At 42.8% G+C, this 17,871-nt stretch overlaps 7 non-coding genes across 7 annotated transcripts; all 7 read right to left on the reverse strand.

Moving 5' to 3' along the window:
* Nucleotides 1–11,117: 11,117 nt before the first annotated feature.
* On the reverse strand, nucleotides 11,118–11,189 carry trnag-ucc (transfer RNA glycine (anticodon UCC)). The gene has a single exon. It is a non-coding gene; the product is annotated as a tRNA-Gly (tRNA).
* Nucleotides 11,190–12,135: 946 nt separating this feature from the next.
* trnag-ucc (transfer RNA glycine (anticodon UCC)) lies at nucleotides 12,136–12,207 on the reverse strand. The gene has a single exon. It is a non-coding gene; the product is annotated as a tRNA-Gly (tRNA).
* Nucleotides 12,208–14,169: 1,962 nt separating this feature from the next.
* On the reverse strand, nucleotides 14,170–14,241 carry trnag-ucc (transfer RNA glycine (anticodon UCC)). Its single transcript has one exon. It is a non-coding gene; the product is annotated as a tRNA-Gly (tRNA).
* Nucleotides 14,242–15,044: 803 nt separating this feature from the next.
* trnag-ucc (transfer RNA glycine (anticodon UCC)) lies at nucleotides 15,045–15,116 on the reverse strand. Its single transcript has one exon. It is a non-coding gene; the product is annotated as a tRNA-Gly (tRNA).
* A 476-nt stretch (nucleotides 15,117–15,592) lies between these two features.
* On the reverse strand, nucleotides 15,593–15,664 carry trnag-ucc (transfer RNA glycine (anticodon UCC)). The gene has a single exon. It is a non-coding gene; the product is annotated as a tRNA-Gly (tRNA).
* Nucleotides 15,665–16,274: 610 nt separating this feature from the next.
* On the reverse strand, nucleotides 16,275–16,346 carry trnag-ucc (transfer RNA glycine (anticodon UCC)). Its single transcript has one exon. It is a non-coding gene; the product is annotated as a tRNA-Gly (tRNA).
* Nucleotides 16,347–16,698: 352 nt separating this feature from the next.
* On the reverse strand, nucleotides 16,699–16,770 carry trnag-ucc (transfer RNA glycine (anticodon UCC)). The gene has a single exon. It is a non-coding gene; the product is annotated as a tRNA-Gly (tRNA).
* Nucleotides 16,771–17,871: the final 1,101 nt, after the last annotated feature.

Here is a 17,871-nt window from a genome sequence, read left to right on the forward strand (position 1 = left end):
AGTGGTCCCCAACCACCGGTACCGGTCCGTGACGCAATTGCTACCGGGCCGCACAGAAACAATAATGAATTTATAAACTACCACATTTTCTACGACTTAGCTTTTGCCTGTCCCAATAAACACACCAATAAGCTTGTTTATAGATGTATATTACAACTATTTTGTTATAGTACATGGGAAAAGGCACATTAATGGACATATAAAATGTTAATGTGCCAGATTGTAGCCAAAGGTTAATTTCTCATGCTAATTTTTTTGCTGTTTTTATCTGCCACACGTAGAAAGCCAGTCCGTGAAAATCATGCATACATTAAACCGGTCCCTGGTGGAAAAAAGATTGGGGAACTCTGATCTAGTCCCTCCTGGAGCGCTAACCAGGGCGTTTGTAACATCCAGCGACGTAGGACTAGATTTAGTCAAATGTTTGTCCCTGTCAGAGGCACACATGCATGGAACACACTATGTCTAGCATTAAAAGATTATAGTTGGTACAAAATGCGGCTGCTAGACTTTTGACAAGAACAAGAAAGTTTGATCATATTACGCCTATACTGGCTCACCTGCACTGGCTTCCTGTGCACTTAAGATGTGACTTTAAGGTTTTACTACTTACGTATAAAATACTACACGGTCTAGCTCCAGCCTATCTTGCCGATTGTATTGTACCATATGTCCCGGCAAGAAATCTGCGTTCAAAGAACTCCGGCTTATTAGTGATTCCCAGAGCCCAAAAAAGTCTGCGGGCTATAGAGCGTTTTCTATTCGGGCTCCAGTACTATGGAATGCCCTCCCGGTAACAGTTAGAGATGCTACCTCAGTAGAAGCATTTAAGTCCCATCTTAAAACTCATTTGTATACTCTAGCCTTTAAATAGCCCCCCTTTTTTAGACCAGTTGATCTGCCATTTATTTTCCTTTCTCCTCTGCTCCCCCCTATCCCTTATGGAGGGGGAGACACACAGGTCCGGTGGCCATGGATGAAGTGCTGGCTGTCCAGAGTCGGGACCCGGGGTGGACCGCTCGACTGTGCATCGGTTGGGAACATCTCTGCGCTGCTGACCCGTCTCCGCTCGGGATGGTTTCCTGCTGGCCCCACTATGGACTGGACTCTTACTATTATGTTGGATCCACTATGGACTGGACTCTCACAATATTATGTCAGACCCACTCGACATTCATTGCATTCGGTCTCCCCTAGAGGGGGGGGTTACCCACATATGCGGTCCTCTCCAAGGTTTCTCATAGCCATTCACATCGACATCCCACTGGGGTGAGTTTTTCCTTGCCCTTATGTGGGCTCTGTACCGAGGATGTCGTTGTGGATTGTGTAGCCCTTTGAGACACTTGTGATTTAGGGCTATATAAATAAACATTGATTGATTGATTGATTGATTGATTGACACTATTAGCTCATATTAGAAACTCTATCAACTACCCCAACCTTCAAAGAAATATTAAAATCAGTCTTGTACCCAGGTGTAATGTGCACGCTTAGTTGATTACCTATGTTGACATGTTTTATAATATACAAGTGAAACTCAAAACATTTGAATATTATGCAAATGTTTCTTTATTCCAAAAATGTGAATTACAAGGCTTTCTGTGTGGAGTTTGCATGTTCTCCCCGTGACTGCGTGAGTTCCCTCCGGGTACTCCGGCTTCCTCCCACCTCCAGAGATATGCACCTGGGGATAAGTTGATTGGCAACACTAAATTGGCCCTAGTGTGTGAATGTGAGTGTGAATGTTGTCTGTCTATCTGTGTTGGCCTTGTGATGAGGTGGCGACTTGTCCAGGGTGTGCACCGCCTTCCGCCCGAATGCAGCTGAGATAGGCTCCAGCGCCCCCCGCGACCCCGAAGGGAATAAGCGGTGGAAAATGGATGGATGGACATTATCCAAGGACCAGGCAATGGTGGTATAGTTGTTAGTGTAGCTGCATTCAAAGCAGTTGACCTGGGTTTGATTCCCGGCCAATGCATGGCGTGCGGTATTTTGGCAATGTCCAGTCAGTTGAAAGTTGTTTTTTATTTTTTGATCAGCAAAAAACCCATATGTTGGATCCACTATGGACTGGACTCTCACAATATTATGTCAGACCCACTCGACATCCATTGCATTCGGTCTCCCCTAGAGGGGGGGGGGGGGGGGGGGGGGTTACCCACATATGCAATCTTCTCCAAGGTTTCTCATAGTCATTCACATCTACCTCCCACTGGGGTGAGTTTTTCCTTGCCCTTAAGTGGGCTCTGTACCGAGGATGTCGTTGTGGCTTGTGCAGCCCTTTGAGACACTTGTGATTTAGGGCTATATAAATAAACATTGATTGATTGATTGATATAAAGCAGCCAATTTTCAATGGTTTATTTTAGATTTTACAATTTCAAAACTAAAATCATCCAAGGACTAAGCATTGGTTGTATAGTGGTTAGCATAGCTGCCTTCTAAGCAGTTGACCTGGGTTTGATTCCAAGCCAATGCATGGCTTGAGTTCTTTTGGCAACGTCCAGTCTGTTGAAAGTTGTTACTCAACCATTGATAAGCAAACAACACTGAGATTCCAGCTCATTTTTAATGGTTTGTTTACATTTTCTGACTTTCCAGTTCAAAGTAAACCATAAACCCCGCGACACCAAAAAAGACAAGGGGTGGAAAATGGATGGATGGAGCATTACAAGGTGAAACTAATATATGACATGGGCTGAGAACATACAACTCAAGATATTTAAAGTGTTCCTGATGTTCATGTGGGGGTTTTTTTGCCTTTTGGTTCAGGACCCCTTGGTACTGTGCGACAAGGAGTGGCACTTTCGTGACTTATGCTGTGCTTTTTTGTGAACTTTTGGATCTGCCTTTTGGCCATGGAGACCAGCTGCTGGGTCTCTGCCACGCCAGAGTCCATTTGGAGAGACTGGAGGAGATGCGGATGAAGAGACAGGGCTGCGGAGCTGGCGCTGAGCGCCGGGACGGACAAAATTCACAGTGTCTTGGCTGATTGAGCAGGTATCGGACACCTCAGTCTCCTTAGATGCATCCTCGCTCATCCATGCGGACTGGACACTGGCCGAGAGATAGTGGGCGGCCGAGGGTGGAGTCGGCTCACTTGGTTGCTTAGTTGGGTCTGCTCCTGTCATTGGCCATGCTCCCTCCCACCCCAGCAGACGATGGCGTGGAACACAGCAGACGCCACCACAGTGTATATGAGTGTTGAAATTATGTTTTTGTTTGGTTGCTTGTCTACGCATGGTGCAATCGTGTGTGCGCAATATATATTATTGGTTAATTATTTTTAGGTTTTTTTGTTGTGTTACTTGTGTTCTTTGATGAGTTTCTCTTACACACACGTAAATGTGTGCTATGGCCAGAGGTGGGTAGAGTAGCCAGAAATTGTACTCAAGTAAGAGTACTGTTACTTTAGAGATTTATTACTCAAGTAAAAGTAATGAGTAGTCACCCAAATATTTACTTGAGTAAAAGTAAAAAGTATGTTGTGAAAAAACTACTCAAGTACTGAGTAACTGATGAGTAACATACACACACATATCATATATATATATATATATATATATATATATACATATATACACATACATTGATATATACAGTATATCATTTATATTTATTTATTTTGCCGTTTTTGTTTACATGTTAAAGGTGTTTTAATGAATATACATGCATGTTTAACACATATAGATTCCTTTCTTTCATGTTGACAAGAATATAAGTTGGTGTATTACCTGATTCTGATGACTTGCATTGATTGTAATCAGACAGCAGTGCTTAACGTCCACGTTTTCAAATGCAGGAGAAAAAAAGTTCCTCCTTTCTGTTTAATACCACATGAAAGTGGTTGGTTTTTGGTATCTTATTTGTCCAGTTTCCATATTCGTTTTCACACACTTTACAAGAAATACATTGGCGGCAAATTCCGTAGCTTGCTAGCTTGTTTGCGCTGGCTTTCGGAGACTCTTATTTTGAAAGCGCAGGTGCGATGGAGCAGCACTTTTATTGTGAAGACAGGAACTGTGCAGTCAGTCTTTAGGCTTGTGACGGGATGTACGCTTGAAATAAAAAAGTGTCTTTTTTCCTTCACACTTTTGATTGATTGATTGAAACTTGTATTAGTAGATTGCACAGTACAGTACTTATTCCGTACAATTGACCACTAAATGGTAACACCCCAATACGTTTTTCAACTTGTTTAAGTCAGGTCATGTGACCGCCTGGCTCTGTTTGATTGGTCCAACGTCACCAGTGACTGCATCTGATTGGTGGAAACGGAGTCAAACGTCACTAGTGACTGCATTTTATTGGTGGAATGGAGTGAAACGTCACCAGTAACGCAGGCACTATGAAGGTCTGTCTGACAGACCAAAACAAACAAAGCGTGCATTAACAGATCGATAAAAATTAGTAGCGAGTAGCGAGCTGAATGTAGATAAAAGTAGCGGAGTAAAAGTAGCGTTTCTTCTCTATAAATATACTCAAGTAAAAGTAAAAGTAAGTTGCATTAAAACTACTCTTAGAAGTACAATTTATCCCAAAAGTTACTCAAGTAGATGTAACGGAGTAAATGTAGCGCGTTACTACCCACCTCTGGCTATGGCTATGAGTTGTTTTCCCCTTGGCCTCAGTCTGGACACCCCCAGCGTTTACCTGTTTCTCACCTTTTTTGTAAGGGGCGCCAGAAGTTGGCAGACCCGTCAGCGACCCTGTTCTGTCTGATTGTCTGCTCTTGAATGGGATTGTGCTGAAAATCTTAATTTCTTAATTTGGTTTGGTTGTTATCATCACTTCAGTCATCAACAATTGTATCATCAGAGAAATGGACATTGAAACAGTGTAGGTCTGACTTGGTAGGATATGTACAGCAAGTAGTGGACATAGAGAGAAAGAGAGAGAGAGAGAGATCAGAAAGCATAAGAAAAAGTATGTACATTTGATTATTTACATTTGATTATTTACAATCCGGGGAGGGTGTTAGTTTAGGGTTGAAGTTGCCTGGAGGTGTTCTTTTAGTGTGGTTTTGAAGGAGGATAGAGATGCACTTTCTTTTACACCTGTTGGGAGCGCATTCCATATTGATGTGGCATAGAAAAAGAATGAGTTAAGACCTTTGTTAGATCGGAATCTGGGTTTAACGTGGTTAGTGGAGCTCCCCCTGGTGTTGTGGTTATGGCGGTCATTTACGTTAAGGAAGTAGTTTGACATGTACTTCGGTATCAGGGAGGTGTAGCGGATTTTATAGACTAGGCTCAGTGCAAGTTGTTTTACTCTGTCCTCCACCCTGAGTCAGCCCACTTTGGAGAAGTGGGTAGAAGTGAGGTGTGATCTGGGGTGGAGGTCTAGAAGTAATCTGACTAGCTTGTTCTGGGATGTTTGGAGTCTAGATCAGAATCAGAATCAGAATCAGAATAGTTTTATTGCCATTGTTTGAGAACGGGTTCACAAACTAGGAATTTTTCTTGGTGCAATCGTGCAATATAAAACACATATTACACATATTTGGTAATAAAAAGAGCTGTACTGAACTATCAGATCTTGTTATAGACTTAGAAAGAATTCAAGGAATTCAAGGAGCTACTGTTAGGAGTTATTTGAAGTGTGAAGTGTGAAGTGTGTAGCACCCCTACTGAAGGATAGCAGGTTAGTACAACAATTAAGATTTCTAGGTTCTTGGCCGTATAATTGAGACACTCGCAATGAGACGTTACGTACTTAGTGGACCACAGAACAACTACTGGCAAATTTATTGCACAATAATAAACAATACGACATGCACAGTGTGCTTTTTAAATTGAAAATACCCCCAAAAATAAAATAAAATAGAGCTCTGTTGAAAAAATCAATTTAGCAAAAATAGAAGAAATGTCCTTTTTAAATTGTCTTTTCGAAAAATGATTTGTACCCGGGTAGTAATGAATTGAACACTGTCTATATTCCTTGGTTGGGAATCCTTAGTTCTATTGTAATCCGTTATTCCATACTGATTTGGTTCGATACTTGGGACTTTGATGGTGGATCAGTTCAGTTATAGGTCACTGCAGAGTGTGGAGACCGATGCAGCTGGCCACACCACATCCAAACGCTCCCTCTCCGCAGACTCTCACTCACTGGGACTAGCTCGCCATCATAACTCAAGTCCAGCTTGGAACCGGACTTCAGGATCACACAAAAAAACAATCTCTCTATTGCCAAATCTTTTGAATCGGTCCAATTATGCCTCCGTGTGCGAACCGTGTCTCTGTGTACGAAGACTTCATTCAGTCATTCATTTTCGCACTGCAATATTTCCACCCTCGCTGGGATGTTGACTGACAGCGCTAGATTTGAGGGTTTTGGAGGTGCTAGGGTACCAAGAGGTGCATGCGTAATCGAAAAAGGTTTGAACGAGAGTTCCCGCTAGAATCCTCATGGTGCTTTTGTTGACCAGAGAGGAGATTCTATAGAGAAATCTTGTTCGTTGGTTGACCTTTTTGATTACCTTGGTTGCCATTTTATCACAGGAAAGATTAGCCTCTAGAATGGAACCTAGGTAGGTGACCTCATCTTTCCTGGTGATAACAATGTCACCCACTTTTATAGTGAAGTCATTGACTTTCTTAAGGTTGATGTGGGACCCAAACAGGATGGATTCCGTTTTACCCAAGTGTATGCATAGCTTGTTGTCAGCGAGCCAGATGCAAGTTCTACAGAGTTCAGCACTGAGGATTTTCTCCACCTGTGACTTGTCCTTGTCTGATACCAGCAGGGCCGAGGCATCCGCAAACAAGAACAATTCACAGTCGCATGCTGATGACATGTCGTTTATGTATATTAGGAACAGTAAAGGCCCTAATATACTGCCTTGGGAGACTCCACAGCTTACTGAGAGGGGGGGGGGGACACGATGCTGTTCACCTCCACCACTTGTTCCCTCCCCTCCAAGTAAGATTGCATCCAGCTCAATAAGGTTTTGTCAAATCCGATTGCTCTGAGCTTATCCAACAGTATAGCGTGGTTAACGGTGTCAAAGGCCTTCTGAAGGTCCAGCATGACCATGCCGCAGTATTTGCCCGCGTCCACCTCATGTTTGATGTGGTCGGTCAGATAGAGAAGGCATGTGTCAGTGGAGTGGTTAGTTCTGAAGCCGGATTGGAATTTGTACATGAGTTTATTAGTGGCAAGGTAACTATCGACCTGTTCATAAACTATTTTTTCCATTACTTTTGAAATGGAACTGAGAATAGAAACAGGTTGGTAGTTGCCAGGTTCCAATTTGCTTCTTTTTTTGAAGAGGGGAGTTACTCTTGCTATCTTGAAATCTTTTGGTACTTGGCCTTGTGTAATTGAGAGGTTTATTATGTGCGTGATGATTGGGGCAATGGTGGAGGCAGAGTCCCTGAGGAATCTGGAGGGGATATTGTCAAGGCCGGTGGCCTTGTTTGGGTGGAGCGCGCTCAATTTTTTAAGCACCTCATGACCTGAGACCATTTCTAATTTGAAATCGTTGTTGGATATCGAACCCAGGTCAACTGCTTGAAAGGCAGCTATTGATTGATTGATTGATTGATTGAGACTTTTATTACCGTATTTTCCGCACCATTAGCCGCACCTAAAAACCACAAATTTACTCAAAAGCTGACAGTGCGGCTTTTAACCCGGTGCGCTTTATATATGGATAAATATTAAGATTCATTTTCATAAAGTTTCGATCTCGCAACTTAGGTAAACAGCCGCCATCTTTTTTCCCGGTAGAACAGGAAGCGCTTCTTCTTCTACGCAAGCAACCGCCAAGGTAAGCACCCGCCCCCATAGAACAGGAAGCGCTTCTTCTTCTACTGTAAGCAACCACCCGCCCCCGGAAGAAGAAGAAAAAACGCGCGGATATCACCGTACGTTTCATTTCCTGTTTACATCTGTAAAGACCACAAAATGGCTCCTACTAAGCGACAAGGATCCGGTTCATGAAAAGACGCAATCTCTCCATCCGCACACGGATTACTACTGTATTTCACAGCAACTGATATTCCTGTGAACCGCACTGTGGAACGGGAGCACGTACGGTGAATATTCGCACCACAGGGAATGAGAAGTCATCCTTCACTGTGGTTCTAGCTTGCCATGCTAACTTCCACCCATGGTGATATTCAAAAGGAAGACCTTGCCAAAAGAGACCTTTCCAGCCGGCGTCATCATAAAAGCTAACTCGAAGGGATGGATGGATGAAGAAAAGATGAGCGAGTGGTTAAGGTAAGTTTAAGTTTACGCGAAGAGGCCGGGTGGCTTTTTTCACGCAGCTCTGTCCATGTTGATATACGTATGTTTGTGATTGCACATTTGCGTACATTTTGGGAGTGAACAGAGTTGTTAGAACGCTGGTTTTTAATATATTATTAAAGTTTGACTGACCTATCTGACTGTTTTTTTGACATTCCTTTAGCGCAGTTAGATGCGGCTTACAACACGGGGCGGCTTATTGGTGGACAAAGTTTTGAAATATGCCGTTCATTGAAGGCGCGGCTTTTAACCCAGGGCGCCTTATGGTGCGGAAAATACGGTAGTAGGTTGCACAGTGAAGTACATATTCCGTACAATTGACCACTAAATGGTAACACCCGAATAAGTTTTTCAACTTGTTTAAGTCGGGGTCCACTTAAATTGATTCATGATACAGATATACGTATACTATCATATATACTATCATCATAATACAGTCATCACACAAGACAATCATCAGGGTGTATACATTGAATTATTTACATTATTTACAATTCGGGGTGTGGAGGGGGGGGGGGGTTAGGTTTGGTTGGTATCATCAGTCATCAACAATTGAGAACAGAGAAATGGATATTGAAACAGTGTAGGTCTGACTTGGTAGGATATGTACAGCAAGTAGTGGACATAGAGAGAGAGAGACAGAGATCAGAAGGCATAAGAAAAATATCTGCATTTGATTGTTTACATTTGATTATTAACAACAATCCGGGGAGGGTGTTAGTTTAGGGTTGAAGTTGCCTGGAGGTGTACTTTTATTGCGGTTTTGAAGGAGGATAGAGATGTCCTTTCTTTTATACCTGTTGGGAGCGCATTCCACATTGATGTGGCATAGAAAGAGAATGAGTTAAGACCTTTGTTAGATCGGAATCTGGGTTTAACGTGGTTAGTAGAGCTCCCCCTGGTGTTGTGGTTATGGCGGTTAAGGAAGTAGTTTGACATGTACTTCGGTATCAGGGAAGTGTAGCGGATTTTATAGACTAGGCTCAGTGCAAGTTGTTTTACTCTGTCCTCCACCCTGAGCCAGCCCACTTTGGAGAAGTGGGTAGGAGTGAGGTGGGATCTGGTGTGGAGGTCTAGAAGTAATCTGACTAGCTTGTTCTGGGATGTTTGGAGTCTAGATTTGAGGGTTTTGGAGGTGCTAGGGTACCAGGAGGTGCATGCGTAATCGAAAAATGGTTGAACGAGAGTTCCCGCCAGAATCTTGGAAAACAGCTATGCTGACCACTATACCACCAATCCCTGGTCCTTGATTGATTTTTGCCTCTGAAATAAACCATTGAAAATTGGCTGCTATCTCTGGGTTTTTTGCTGATCAAAAAATAAAAAGCAACTTTCAACTGACTGAACATTGCCAAAATACCGCACGCCATGCATTGGCCGGGAATCGGACCAAGGTCGACTGCTTGGAAGGCAGATATGCTAACCACTATACCACCAATGCCTGGTCCTTGCAAATTCATATCAAACACTGTAAAAATGGGACCCATTTCCTCCCTGCTTTGCATTCAGCATCAAGGGTTGAAATTGGGGGTTAAATCACCAACAAATATTCCTGGGCGCGGCCACCGCTTCTGCCCACTGCTCCCCTCACCCTCCAGGGGGTGATCAAGGGTAATGGGTCAAATGCAGATACTAATTTAATTCAAGCCATGCAATGGCTGGGAATCAAAACTGGGTTTTCTTCTTGGAAGGCAGCTATCCTAGCCACTATACCACCAATGCTTAGTCCTTGGATAATTTTTACCTTGAAATTCTAAAATCTTAAATAAAACATTGGAAATCTCTGGGTTTTTTGCTGATCAAAAAAAAAAGCAACTTTCAACTGACTGGACATTGCAAAAATACCAAACTCCATGCATTGGCCGGGAATCAAACCCAGGTCAACTGCTTTTTTACAGGCATCTATGCTAACGACTATACAACCAATTCTTAGTCCTTAAATGAATTTATGCTTTAAATTCTAAAATCTTAAATAAACCATTGGAAATTGGCTGTTATTTCTGGGTTTGTTGCTGATCAATAGTTAAATAACAACTTTCAACTGAATGGAAATTGCCAAAATACCACAAACCATGCATTGGCCGGGAATCTAACCCAGGTCAACTGCTTGGAAGGCAGCTATGCTAACCACTATCCCGCCAATGCCTGGTCATTAGACAATTTTTACCTCCAAATTCTGAAGTATAAAATAAGCCATTAAAAATTGGCTGATATGTCTGGGTTTTTTGCCGATCAATGGTTAAGTAACATCTTTCAATGGAGTGGACAATTCCAAAACAGCTTCACCTTCCAGAGGGTGATCAAGGGTGATGGGTCAAATGCAGAAAATAATTTAACTCAAGCCATGCATTGGCTGGGAATCAAAACCGGGTCTTCTTCTTGGAAGTCAGCTATGCTTGCCACTATACCACCAATGCCTGGTGCTTGGAAAATCGTACCAATGCCTGGTCCTTGGAAGATCATACCAAAGACTGTAAAAATGGAACCCATTTCCTCCCTGCTTTGCACTCAGCATCAAGGGTTGAAATTGGGGGTTAAGTCACCAAAAAGTATTCCTGGGCGCGGCAACCGCTTCTGCCCACTGCTCCCCTCACCTTCCAGGGGGTGATCAAGGGTGATGGGTCAAATGCAGAGAATAATTTAATTCAATTCATGCATTGGCTGGGAGTCAAAACCTGGTCTTCTTCTTGGAAGGCAGCTATGCTAGCCACCAATGCTTAGTCTTTGGATAATTATTACTTTGAAATTCTAAAATCTTAAATAAAACATTGGGAATTGGCTGCTATCTCTGGGTTTCTTGCTGATCAATAGTTAAATAACAACTTTCCACTGAATGGACATTGCCAAAATACCACAAGCCATGCATTGGCTGGGAATCTAACCCAGGTCAACTGCATGGAAGGCAGCTATGCTAACCACTATACCACCAATGCCTGGTCCTTGGGTAATGTTTGCCTCGAAATTCTGAAAAATAAAATAAGCCGTTGGAAATTGGCTGCTATCTCTGGGTTTTTTGCTGATCGATAGTTAAATAACAACTTTCAATTGAATGGAAATTGCCAAAATAACACAAGTCATGCATTGGCTGGGAGTTGATCCCCGGTCAATTGCTTGGAAGGCAGTTTTGCTAAGCACTATACCACCGATGCCTGGTCCTTGGCAGATAATACCAACGATAATTCCAACTGCTTGGAAGGCAGCTATGCTGACCACTATACGACCAATGCCTGGTCCTTGGAAGATCATACCAAAGACTGTAAAAATGGGACCCATTTCCTCACTGCTTTGCACTCAGCATCAAGGGTTGAAATTGGGGGTTAAATCACCAAAAATTATTCCTGGGCACGGCCACCGCTTCTGCCCACTGCTCTGGCTGGGAATCAAAACTGGGTCTTCTTTTTGGAAGGCAGCTATGCTAGCCACTATACCACCAATGCTTAGTCCTTGGATAATTTTTACCTTAAAATTCTAAAATCTTAAATAAACCATTGGAAATTGGCTGCTATCTCTGGGTTTTTTGCTGATCAAAAAATAAAAAGCAACTTTCAACTGACTGGACATTACCGAAATACCGCACGCCATTCATTGGCCGGGAATCGAACCCGAGTCAATTGCTTCGAAGGCAGCTATGCTAAACACTAGACCACCAATGCCTGGTCCTTGGTTAATTTTTGGGAAGCAAAACCGTGCCTTCTTCTTGGAAGGCAGCTACGCTAGCCACTATACCACCAATGCTTGGTCTTTGGATAATTTTTACCTTGAAATTCTAAAATCTTAAATAAAACATTGCGAATTGGCTGATATTTCTGGGTTTTTTGCTGATCAAAAAACAAAAAGCAACTTTCAACTGACAGGACATTGCCAAAATACCTCACGCCGTGCATTGGCCGGGAATCAAACCCAGGTCAACTGCTTGGAAGGCAGCTATGCTAACCACTATACCACCAATGCTTGGTTCTTGGACAATTTTTGCATCGAAATTCTGAAGTAAAAAACAAGCCATTGGAAATTGCCTGCTATGTCTGGGTGTTTTGCTGATCAATAGTTAAATAACAACTTTCAGCTGACTGGAAATTGCCAAAAACAACTTTCTATAACTACTATAGCACCAATGCCTGGTCCTTGAAAGATCATACCAAAGAATATAAAATTGGGACCCATTACCTCCCTGCTTGGCACTCAGCATCAAGGGTTGGAATTGGGGGTTAAATCACCAAAAATGATTCCCAGGAGTGGCCACCGCTGCTGCTCACTGCTCCCCTCACCTTCCAGGGGGTGATCAAGGGTGATGGGTCAAATGCAGAGAATAATTTAACTCAAGCCATGCATTGGTTAGGGATCAAAACCGGGTCTACTTCCTGGAAGGCAGCTATGCTAGCCACTATACCACCAATGCTTAGTCCTTGGATGATTTTTGACTGGAAATTCTGAAGTATAAAATAAGCCATTGGAAATGGGCTGCTATCTCTCGGTTTTTTGCTGTTTAATGGTTAAGTAACATCTTGCAATGGACTGGACAATTCCAAAACAGTTTTAACCAAGCAATGTCCAGGTGTCAAACCCCGCTGAACTTTTCTTAAGTCAGTTATGCTATCCACTATACCATTAATGCTTGGTTTATGGTTTACTTTGACCTGGAAAGTCAGAAAATGTAAACAAACCATGGTTGAGTAACTACTTTCAATAGACCGGACATTGCCAAAATAACTCAAGCCATGCATTGGCTGGGAATCAAAACAGGGTCTTCTTCTTGGAAGGCAGCTATGCTAACTACTATACCACCAATGCTTAGTACTTGGATAGTTTTTGTCTTGAAATTCTAAAATCTTAAATTAACCATTGGAAATTGACTGCTATCTCTGGGTTTTTTGCTGATCAAAAAATAAAAAGCAACTTTCAACTGACTGGACATTACCGAAATACCGCACGCCATTCATTGGCCGGGAATCGAACCCGAGTCAATTGCTTCGAAGGCAGCTATGCTAAACACTAGAACACCAATGCCTGGTCCTTGGTTAATTTTTGCCTCGATATTCTGAAGTATAAAATAAGCTATTGGCAATTGGCTGCTATTTCTGGGTTTTTTGCTGATCAATAGATAAATAACAACTTTCAACTGACTGAACATTGCCAAAATACCACAAGCCATGCATTGGCTGGGAATTGAACCCAGGCTAACTGCTTGGAAGGGAGCTATGCTAACAACTATACCACCAATGCTTAGTCATTGATTGATTTTGGCCTTGAAATTTTAAGGTCTGAAATAAACCGTGACCCCAAAGGGAATAAGCGATAGAAAACGGATGGATGGATGGATAAACCATTGACAATTGGTTGCTAACTTCGGGTTTTTTGCTGATTAATAGTTAAATAACAACTTTCAACTGAATGGAAATTGCCAAAATACCACAAGCCATGCATTGGCTGGGAATCAATCCCAAATCAACTGCTTGGAAGGCAGCTATGCTAACCACTATACCACCAATGCCCGGTCCTCGCAAGTTCATATCAAAAACTATAAAAATGGGATCCATTTCCTCCCTGCTTTGCACTCAGCATCAAGGGTTGAAATTGGGGGTTAAATCACCAAAAACTATTCCTGGGCGCGGCCACCGCTTCTGCCCACTGCTCCCCTCACCTTCCAGGGGATGATCAAGGGTGATGGGTCAAATGCAGAGAATAATTTAATTCAAGCCATGCATTGGCTGGGAATCAAAACCGGGTCTTCTTCTTGGAAGGCAGCTATGCTAGCCACTATACCACCAATGCTTAGTCCTTGGATAATTTTTACCTTGAAATTCTAAAATCTTAAATAAAACATTGCAAATTGGCTGCTAACTCTGGGTTTTTTGCTGATCAAAAAACAAAAAGCAACTTTCAACTTACTGGACATTGCCAAAGTACCTCGCGCCATTCATTGGCCGGGAATCGAACCCAGGTCTACTGCTTGGAAGGCAGCTATGCTAACCACTATACCACCAATGCTTGGTTCTTGGATAATTGTTGCCTCAAAATTCTGAAGTAAAAAATAAGCCATTGGAAATTGGCTGCTATGTCTGGGTGTTTTGCTGATCAATAGTTAAATAACAACTTTCAGCTGAATGGAAATTGCCAAAAACAACTTTCTATAACTACTATAGCACCAATGCCTGGTCCTTGGAAGATCATACAAAAGACTGTAAAAATGGGACCCATTTCCTCCCTGCTTTGCACTCAGCATCAAGGGTTGAAATTGGGGGTTAAATCACCAAAAACTATTCCTGGGCGCGGCCACCGCTTCTGCCCACTGCTCCCCTCACCTACTAGGGGGTGATCAAGGGTGATGGGTCAAATACAGAGAATAATTTAATTCAAGCCATGCATTGGCTGGGAATCAAAACCGGGTCTTCTTCTTGGAAGGTAGCTATGCTAGCCACTATACCACCAATGCTTAGTCATTGGATAATTTTTATCTTGAAATTCTAAAATCTTAAATAAACCATTGGAAATTGGCTGCTATCTCTGGGTTTTTTGCTGATCAAAAAACAAAAAGCAACTTTCAACTGACTGGACATTGCCAAAATACCACACGCGATGCATTGGCCGAGAATCGAACCCAGCTCAACTGCTTGAAGGCAGCTATGCTAACCACTATACCACCAATGCCTGGTCCATGGTTAGTTGTTACCTCGAAATTCTGAAGTATAAAATAAGCCATTGAGATTGGCTGCTTTGTCTGGGTTTTTTGCTGATGAATAGTTAAATAACAACTTTCAACTGAATGGAAATTGCCAAAATACCACAAGCTATGCATTGGCTGGGAATCGAACCCAGGTCAACTGCTTGGAAGGCAGCTATGCTAACCACTATACCACCAATGCCTGCTCCTAGAATTTCTGCCCACTGCTCCACTCACCTTCCAGGGGGTGATCAAGGGTGATGGGTCAAATGCAGAGAATAATTTAACTCAAGCCATGCATTGGCTGGGAATCAAAACCGGGTCTTCTTTTTGGAAGGCAGCTATGCTAACCACTATACCACCAATGCCTGCTCCTAGAACTTCTGCCCACTGCTCCACTCACCTTCCAGGGGGTGATCAAGGGTGATGGGTCAAATGCAGAGAATAATTTAACTCAAGCCATGCATTGGCTGGGAATCAAAACCGGGTCTTCTTCTTGGAAGGCAGCTATGCTCGCCACTATACCACCAATGCTTAGTCCTTGGATAATTTTTACCTTGAAATTCTAAAATCTTAAATAAACCATTGGAAATTAGCTGCTATCTCTGGGTTTTTTGCTGATCAATAGATAAATAACAACTTTCAACTGACTGAACATTGCCAAAATACTACAAGACATGTATTGGCTGGGAATCAAACCCAGGTCAGCTGCTTGGAAGGCAGCTATGCTAACCACTATACCACCAATGCTTAGCCCTTGTATGATTATTGCCTTGAAATTTTAAAGTCTGAAATAAATAATTGAAAATTGGCTGCTATCTCTGGGTGTTTTGCCGATCAATGGTTAAGTAACATCTTGTAATGGACTGGACAATTCCAAAACAGTTTTAACCAAGCAATAAGAGTGTCCGCCCTGAGATTGGTAGGTTGAGAGTTCAAACCCTGGCCCAGTCATACCAAAGACTATAAAATGGGACCCATTACCTCCCTGCTTGGCACTCAGCATCAAGGGTTGGAATTGGGGGTTAAATCACCAAAAATGATTCCCAGGCGTGGCCACCGCTGCTGCTCACTGTTCCCCTCACCTTCCAGGGGGTGATCAAGGGTGATGGGTCAAATGCAGAGAATAATTTAACTCAAGCCATGCATTGGCTGGGGATCAAAACCGGGTCTACTTCCTGGAAGGCAGCTATGCTATCCACTATACCACCAATTCTTAGTCCTTGGATGATTTTTGACTGGAAATTCTGAAGTATAAAATAAACCATTGGAAAATGGCTGCTATTGCTGGGTTTTTTGCTGATCAATAGTAAAATAACAAATTTTAACTGACTGGAAATTGCCAAAACACCACAAGCAATGCATTGGCTGGGAATCGAACCCAGGTCAACTGCTTGGAAGGCAGCTATGCTAACCACTATACCACCAATGCCTGTTCCTTGGTAGGTTTTTGCCTTGAAATTTTAAAGTCTGAAATAAATCATTGAAAATTGGCTGCTATCTCTGGGTTTTTTGCTGATGAAAAAAATAAAAAGCAACTTTCAACTGACTGGACATTGCCAAAATACCGCACGCCATGCATTGGCCAGGAATTAAACGCAGGTCAACTGCTTGGAAGGCAGCTATGCTAACCACTATACCACCAATGCCTGGTCCTTGGATAATTTTTGCCTCGAAATTCTGAAGTATAAAATAAGCTATTGGCAAATGGCTGGGTTTTTTGCTGATCAACAGTTAATTAACAACTTTCAACTGACTGGAAATTTCCAAAGTACCACAAGACATGCATTGGCTGGGAATCGAACCCAGGTCAACTGCTTGGAAGGCAGCTATGCTAACCACTATACCACCAATGCCTGTTCCTTGGAGTGTTTTTGCCTTGAAATTTTAAAGTCTGAAATAAACCATTGAAAATTGGCTGCTATCTCTGGGTTTTTTGCTGTGTAATGGTTAAGTAACATCTTGCAATGGACTGGACAATTCCAAAACAGTTTTAACCAAGCAATCAGAGTGTCCGCCCTGAGATCGGTAGGTTGTGAGTTCAAACCCCGGCCGAGTCATACCAAAGACTCTGAAAATGGGACCCATTACCTCCCTGCTTAGCACTCAGCATCAAGCGTTGGAATTGTTTTTTCCCAGGCGTGGCCACCGGTGCTGCTCACTGCTCCCCTCACCTTCTAGGGGGTGATCAAGGGTGATGCGTCAAATGCAGAGAATAATTTAACTCAAGCCATGGCAGCTATGCTAGCCACTATACCACCAACATACTTGCCAACCCTCCTGATTTTCCCGGGAGACTCCCGAATTTCAGTGGCCCTCCCGAAAATCTCCCGGGGCAACCATTCTCCCGAATTTCTCCTGATTTCCGTCCGGCCAACAATATTGGGGGTGTGCCTTAAAGACACTGCCTTTAACATCCTCTCTCACCTGAAAGCTTCACCACTTAACAGCTGCATGCTGTCCAGGCGCCCGCTTTTCCTCCACATAAACAGCATACCGGCCCAGTCACACAATGATGAAGCGTTGGACGGGTTTAACAAAGATCTTTACTCAAAGATGTCAAGAAACGCTGACACATTGTATGATCTTTTGACTGTTTTAATGACAACGCAGGGCATACTTGGTCAACAGCCATACAGGTCACACTGACGGTGGCCGTATAAACAACTTTAATAACTGTTACAAATATGCGCCACACTGTCAACCCACACCAAACAAGAATGACAAACATATCGGGAGAACATCCGCACCGTAACACAACATAAACACAACAGAACAAATACCCAGAATCCCTTGCAGCATTAACTCTTCCAGGACGCTACAATAACATCAGCGGCTTTTGAAGCTCCCTGCACAACTGCACACACAACAAGAAGGAGACGAAGCAGAAGAACGAAGAAGAGACATGGCGACAACGAGTAAGAAGAAGAAATACGCTTGCAAGTTCCAAAATGATT

The sequence above is a fragment of the Nerophis lumbriciformis genome, linkage group LG34, assembly GCF_033978685.3.
Source record: "Nerophis lumbriciformis linkage group LG34, RoL_Nlum_v2.1, whole genome shotgun sequence".
NCBI lineage: Eukaryota > Metazoa > Chordata > Actinopteri > Syngnathiformes > Syngnathidae > Nerophis > Nerophis lumbriciformis.